The sequence below is a fragment of the Hevea brasiliensis genome, chromosome 3 (assembly GCF_030052815.1).
Source record: "Hevea brasiliensis isolate MT/VB/25A 57/8 chromosome 3, ASM3005281v1, whole genome shotgun sequence".
Classification (NCBI taxonomy): Eukaryota; Viridiplantae; Streptophyta; class Magnoliopsida; order Malpighiales; family Euphorbiaceae; genus Hevea; species Hevea brasiliensis.
This window is the reverse complement of record NC_079495.1, coordinates 5,619,118-5,626,243: the sequence shown is the minus strand read 5'-3', so window position 1 is coordinate 5,626,243 and position 7,126 is coordinate 5,619,118.

Sequence of the window (7,126 nt, the reverse complement as noted above, 5' to 3'; positions counted from 1 at the left end):
TATTTTTCCTTTGTTTTTCTTGTATTTTCTTTTCTTGTATTTCATTATTTTATGTCTCCTCACTCATATTGAAGTGTAGTTCTAGGCATTCTAGCTGTCCGGACAGCACTGGTCACCGGAACAGCAGAACGCACTACCGAACTTAGGGGTGTTACACATTGCATCCTAGGGAAAATATTAGCCAAATTTAGGAATTGAAATCTAAAAAATGTTAAGTTGAACCCAGAATGCCATTTGATACCTGTGTGTTCATTTGGCCATGAATCCCACTAGGAAATTCCATTTGAGATGTGCCAATATGATCTGGAAACATGATACTTAGGGCTACAACATTGATTTAGACACCTTTGCCAAATTCTAAGAGTAAAGACCCTAAAAAGAGGGTCAAACATACTGCCCTAAAGTTAGACCATTACCTTTATAGGATTAAGAGTCTAGGCTAATACATTGACCATGACTCACTATACCAAGCTTGAAAAATTATGAAATTGTACCTGGGAGTCCCTAAGACATAGAGGAACAAATCTTATGAAGGAACCTAAGTCTAAAAATGACCATAAAATGATCAAATGACTGGTCAAATTTTATTGACTAGGAATTGCCAATTTTGGACAGCTTAGAGGTAAATGGACCAGTTATGGTAATTTGACCATAACTTGAGTTCTATAACCCAAATTGAGTGATTCAAAAATTGAAATTCAAGTTAAACATAGAGGAGTAATTTTTATGAAGGAAGTGTGACCAAATAGACATCCTAACCTAGCCAAATTCCAAGATAAAAATAATACATCAAAATAAACCTAAAGAAAGGTTCATGGGAAAAATGCTATACATGGTAATTAAAATACTCATAAGGCTAATTAAATATTAAAAATGATATGAATATGTAAATTGAGACTAATGTCCTATTAATATAAAATTAATAGTACCACTGAACAGTACCAGAAAATAGTAACAGTGAATAGTGCTAAAATAATTAAAAATATTTAATTACCCATAGTATACTTAGACTTATTTATTTAGTTTGGATAAATTGGTATATCAATTAGGGACTACAGATAGCAGTACTGCCTACCGAGAAAATCATGAACTAACAATATATGTCTGGTATGATTATTCTACAGCCTATATGCCTACTTACTGGCCATTGTGCCTACTTTATTTCTGGCTTTACAAGCCTGACAATGGATCTCGTGCTTAACAGCTGGCCTCGTGCCTGACAGACGTATACTGGATAGACATATAACTGTTTAACCAGTATACACCCGTGCATACATCTTTTATAATTTGTTATAGGTTTCTTGGGCATTGATAATGATTAATTAATACTGAATGTACAATAAGTAAACAAAAAATATCCCAATAATTTTAATTGTTTCCAAAGTGTAATAAAAATGTAAAAGACCCAGAAATTACGAATTGTAATTATTATTTCAATTGTTAAATTATTGTTATTATAAATTATGCACCACTAAGCGTTATGCTTAGCGCGTTGATTTTCCATCGCGTAGGTACTGGAGATCAGTCGCGGCCGCATAACAAACACCAGTAGTGCCTTGTGAGCTCGGACGGATCACGCACCACCGGCAGTCACCTCACAAGTCTTTTGTATTTTGGTAGGGCCCATGTATAGACTAGTATTTTGGTTCATTATGTCTAGTCATGATGTATTTCATTTTGGACTTGTAATTAAACTTTGAGATTGAAATGTAAACTGGTAATTTATTATCTATGAATTTCTATATGAATGCAATAGATGATATTTTTTGAGATCTCATAAATAATTGTGAAGGTAATGATACAATAGAATATGATATGAAAATGTGTGAAATGGATATGAACATGTAAACAGCTGATTAGTGGACCTCGCCAGATGCTAACAAAACAAAGGAGGCTCTGCGCGGGTCTCCACAGAAACAAGTTATAAAAAAAAAAAAATTTCCATGTTTAGAATACAACTTTTAAATGATGTTAAAAGTTTACAATGGATATGATAAGACAAGATAGGGTGCTCCGGCACCGAATGTGATACTCCTTGCTCGGTTATACAGTAGACGGGTAAGGGGAGTTACATTTAGTGGTATCAGAGTAGAGGTTTAGGCGGTCCTAGATCTAAATAGTTAGAAATAGATTGCATGGGCCTTTAAATAGAGTCGAGGTGATACTAATGTAGATCTATTCTTTGTTTGTTTTTTAGGATCGATGGCATCTGATCCTTCAGAGCATGGACCTCCAGGACCGATAGAGGAGGAAGTAGAGAGTCACGCACCCGCACCTGCTCCTAGTCGGGGGCGAAGTGGTAGTAGAGCAGAGTCATCTCGAAGTACTGTGAGTAGGGCACAGCAGGCCTTCTATGAATAGATGACATAGCTGCTCCGTCAGGTCATTGGAGCCATTCCTCAGCCACAGTCACCTCCAAGGAAAGGAGGAGGACAGTCTGGTGCATCAGTCGGTAGTTCACCTGGTGCAGCTACACGGGGATTAGCCCCACCACCTACTTGTGTACATTATGGTAGACCCTACAGAGGAGAGTGTAGATTGTTGATGGGTGGATGTTTTAGATGTGGGTCTACGGATCACTTCCTGAAGGATTGTCCACAGAGAAACACTAGTGCTCCCACTACTACACCTCAGATGGAGAGGTCTGCCCCAGCAACACAGAGGGGTAGGAGACTTGCGAGGTCTGATAAAGCTGGTACATCACAGAGGCCTACTGTAGAGACAGTGCAAAGGCAGAAGACTAGGGTAGCACCTCGTGCTTATGCTATGAGAGCTCGATATGAGCCAGAGCCAGCTGATGTCATTAGAGGTACCTTTTCTCTATATGATCTATTAGTATGTGCATTGATTGATCCGGGTTCCACACAATCGCACCGCCAGTTGATAAAGGGGTACAGATAGAGGAGTTAGAGGAGGACATACGAGTCACAAACCATTTAGGCCATAGTGTCATGGTGAAAAAGGTCTATAAGGGTTGTCCTCTGAGGATACAGGGCTGTGAGTTTCCAGCTGACTTAATTGAGCTACCATTCCATGAGTTCGATGTGATATTGGGTATGGACTGGTTATCATGTCATCAGGCAATGGTAGATTATCGACTAAAGAGGATGTCACTACAGATAGTAGGTGGGGATGAGATTATAGTTGTGGGTAAAGGAATAGGTTGTCTTTCTACCATCATATCAGCCACAGCAGCCAGGAGATTAATAAGAAAGGGCTGTGAGGCTTTCTTAGCACATGTGGTTGACATTAGAAAGACAAGCCCAAGCATACAAGAGATCCCCATAATATGTGCATTTCCGGATGTGTTTCCGGAAGAGTTGTTGGGTTCGCCACCTGATAGAGAAGTGGAGTTTGCCATAGAGGTTATGCTGGGTACTGCACCGATGTCCATTGCTCCATATAGGATGGCACTTACTGAACTGAGAGAGTTGAAAGTTCAGTTACAGGAGCTACTAGACAAGGGTTTCATACGCCCTACTGTGTCACCCTGGGGAGCACTAGTGCTATTTGTGAAGAAGAAGGATGGTATCCTGCGGCTATGTATAGACTACCGGTAGCTGAATAAGGTGACTGTGAAAAATAAATACCCTTTACCTAGGGTAGATGACCTGTTTGATCAGTTGAGGGGAGCTGGAGTATTCTCCAAGATAGATCTTAGATCCGGCTATCATCAGTTGAAAGTGAAGGAGACAAATGTTCCTAAAACTACTTTCAGGACCTAGTATGGACACTATGAGTTTCTAGTGATGCCATTTGGGCTGACAAATGCACCAGCAGCTTTTATGGACCTAATGAACCGTATCTTTCATCTATACTTGGATCGATTTGTTGTGGTCTTTATAGATGATATCTTAGTGTATTCTAAGAACCACGAATAGCATGATGAACACCTGAGAGTAATACTACAAATACTGCGGGAAAAGCAGTTGTATGCCAAGTTGTCCAAGTGTGACTTCTGGTTGGATGAGATATCCTTCCTTGGACACATTGTGTCAGTAGATGGAATCAGGGTAGATCCAAGGAAGATTGAAGCAATAGTTGAATGGAAGCCTCCCAGAAATGTAACAGAGGTCAGAAGCTTTTTGGGGTTAGCTAGATACTATAGGAGATTTGTGAAGGGATTTTCCCTTATAGCAGCCCTACTGACTAAGTTACTGCATAAGAATGCAAAGTTTGACTGGAATGATAAATGTCAAACTAGCTTTGAGAAGCTGAAGGCTATGCTTATAGAAGTTCCAGTGTTAACACAACCAGAGTTAGAGAAAAACTATGTGATCTACAATGATGCCTCTCACAATGGGCTTGGGTGATCTACAATGATGCCTCTCACAATGGGCTTAGGTGTGTTCTGATGCAAGAAGGGAAAGTAGTTGGCTATGCTTCCAGACAGCTAAGGCCACATGGAAAAAACTACCTAACTCATGATCTGAAATTGGCGGCAATAATATTTGCATTGAAAATATGGAGGCATTACCTTTATGGTGAGAAATGCTACATTTATACGGATCACAAGAGTCTAAAGTATTTGCCAACCCAGAAGAAACTCAATCTGAGACAGAGGAGATGGATTGAATTCCTTAAAGATTATGACTGTGCGATCGACTATCACCCGAGAAAGGCAAATGTAGTGGCTCACGCCCTAAGCAGGAAGTCCATGATGGCTTTGAGAGCATTGAATGCTTAGTTGTCTTTAGCACAGGATGGGGTATTTTTGCCTGAGTTGCTTGTAAAGCCAAGCTTGTTACAGCAAATACAGGAAGCATAGTTAAGGGACGAAAAGTTGCTAACTGTTATGGGTAGAACTCAAGAGGGGAAGGAGACTGACTATGAGTTGAAAAGAGATGGGTGCCTGTATTATAAAGGCAGAATCTGTATGCTAGAAGATGAGGAACTGAAGAAAAATATCTTAAAAGAGGCGCACAGTAGCTTTCATGCTATGCACCTAGGAAGTACCAAGATGTACCAAGACCTAAAAACACATTATTAGTGGCCTGAAATGAAGAAGGAGATTGGTGATTTTGTGACTAGATGTTTGACATACCAGCAGGTTAAGGCTAAGCATCAGGTTCTATCGGGGTTGTTACAACCTATATCCATACCAGAGTGGAAATAGGACCGCATCACCATGGATTTTGTGACTGGGCTACCATTGACACAGAGGAAGCATGATACTATATGGGTGATTGTGGATAGATTGACCAAGTCAGCTCACTTCCTACCAGTTAGAATCGGCTACTCTTTGGAGAGATTAGCAGAAATTTACATAGATGATAGTCCGGCTACATATAATGCCAACATCTATCATATCTGACCGAGACCCGAGATTTACTTTGAGATTTTGGAAGAGGCTACAGGAGTCTTTACGCACTCGACTACACTTCAGTATGACTTTTCATCTATAGATGGATGGACAGTCAGAACGGGTGATTCAGGTAACCCTTAGAACCTAGTAAATTGTTATAGATGTTAAAAGACTACTAATAATGACATGAATTACATGATAGGTATTGGAGGATATGTTAAAGAGCTGCATCATTGATTTTGAAGGAAGTTGGGAGAAGTATCTTCCTTTGGTAGAGTTTGCATACAATAATAGCTACCAAGCCAGCATAAAAATGGCTCCATATGAAGCATTGTATGGGAGGAGATGCAGGACTCCCATATGCTGGACAGAAATGGGTGAAGAAAAGGTAGTGGGGCCAGATTTGGTGAGACAGACAGAGGAAAAAGTGAAACTCATCAGAGATAATTTGAAAGTCACCTCAGACAGACAGAAGTCATATGCCGACCTGAGGAGAAAGGATATAGATTATGAGGTTGGTGATAAGGTGTTTCTCAAGGTATCACCTTGAAAGAAAGTGCTGAGATTTGGTAAGAAGGGTAAGTTGAGCCCTAGGTTTATTGGTCCATACGATGTCATTGAGCGTGTGGGTCCAGTAGCCTACAGGCTAGCTTTACCACCTGAGCTGGACAAGATTCACAGTGTATTCCATGTGTCGATGCTCAGGAGATACAGATCAGATCCTTCACAGAGATAATTGTGCAACCTGATTTGACATATGAAAAAGAACCAGTCAGAATATTGGCATGGGAAGTGAAAAAACTCAGAAACAAGAGGATCCCACTAGTGAAAGTTTTGTGGAGATGCCACAACACAGAAGAAGCAACATGGGAGAGCGACGAGACGATGAGGCAGCAGTTCCTTTAGCTCTTCACATCAGGTAAATTTCGAGGACGAAATTTCTATTAGAAGGGAAGAATTGTAACGCCCTCACCATAGGTAGTCCATACATTTTACTGTTCCGACTACTGATGTCTGTTCGGACAGTCAGAATATCTGAAACTACACTTAAATTATAGTGAGGAGGCATAAATTGAAGAAATAAATGTAAAGAAAATATAGAAAAAATTTAGAGAATTTATTAATTGGTATAAAATAATAAATAAACCGATATACACCATGAAGGGCATTTTGGTTATTTCACCCCCAGATGTGAATTTTGACTTAAATGTCAAATTAAAAATTTGACGAATAAAATAATTAATATAAAATATTTTTATGAATTTGAATTAGGGAAATGAGGAGAGAAAGAAGAAGAAAAGAAAAGAAAAGAAAAGAAAGGAAAAGAAAGGAAAAGAAAGAAAAAGGGCTTATGAAAAATTAAAAAATTTAAAGTACATAAATAGAATATATATATACCATAAGATGACAAAAACCCACTAACCTTTTCTCTCCATCTTCTTCTTTTTCTCCATTGTGCCGTCCACACCTGTCCCTCATTTCCACTATTGTCATTCAAGCTCCAAGCTTAATTTCTCCCTTATTTTCTCACCAAAACCCATAACACTCTTTATTGAAAATACTACCCACACCCTAAGGAAGCTATAGATACCAAAAAGAAGCAAGGAAAATGAAGTTAACAAGTTACAAAAAAAGGTTAGTGCTCAAAACTCTTAATCTCTTCTTTAAGCATGAAAATCGTGCTAAACCAAGTGAAGATTTACATGAAATTAAAAAAAAATTTTTGGGAAAGAAACCCTTGAATTCGGCAGCCCTAGAGGAACCATGAAATTGATGTATTTTGTTGGTTTTAATTTAGTTAGGGAAGTTAATTAACAAGGT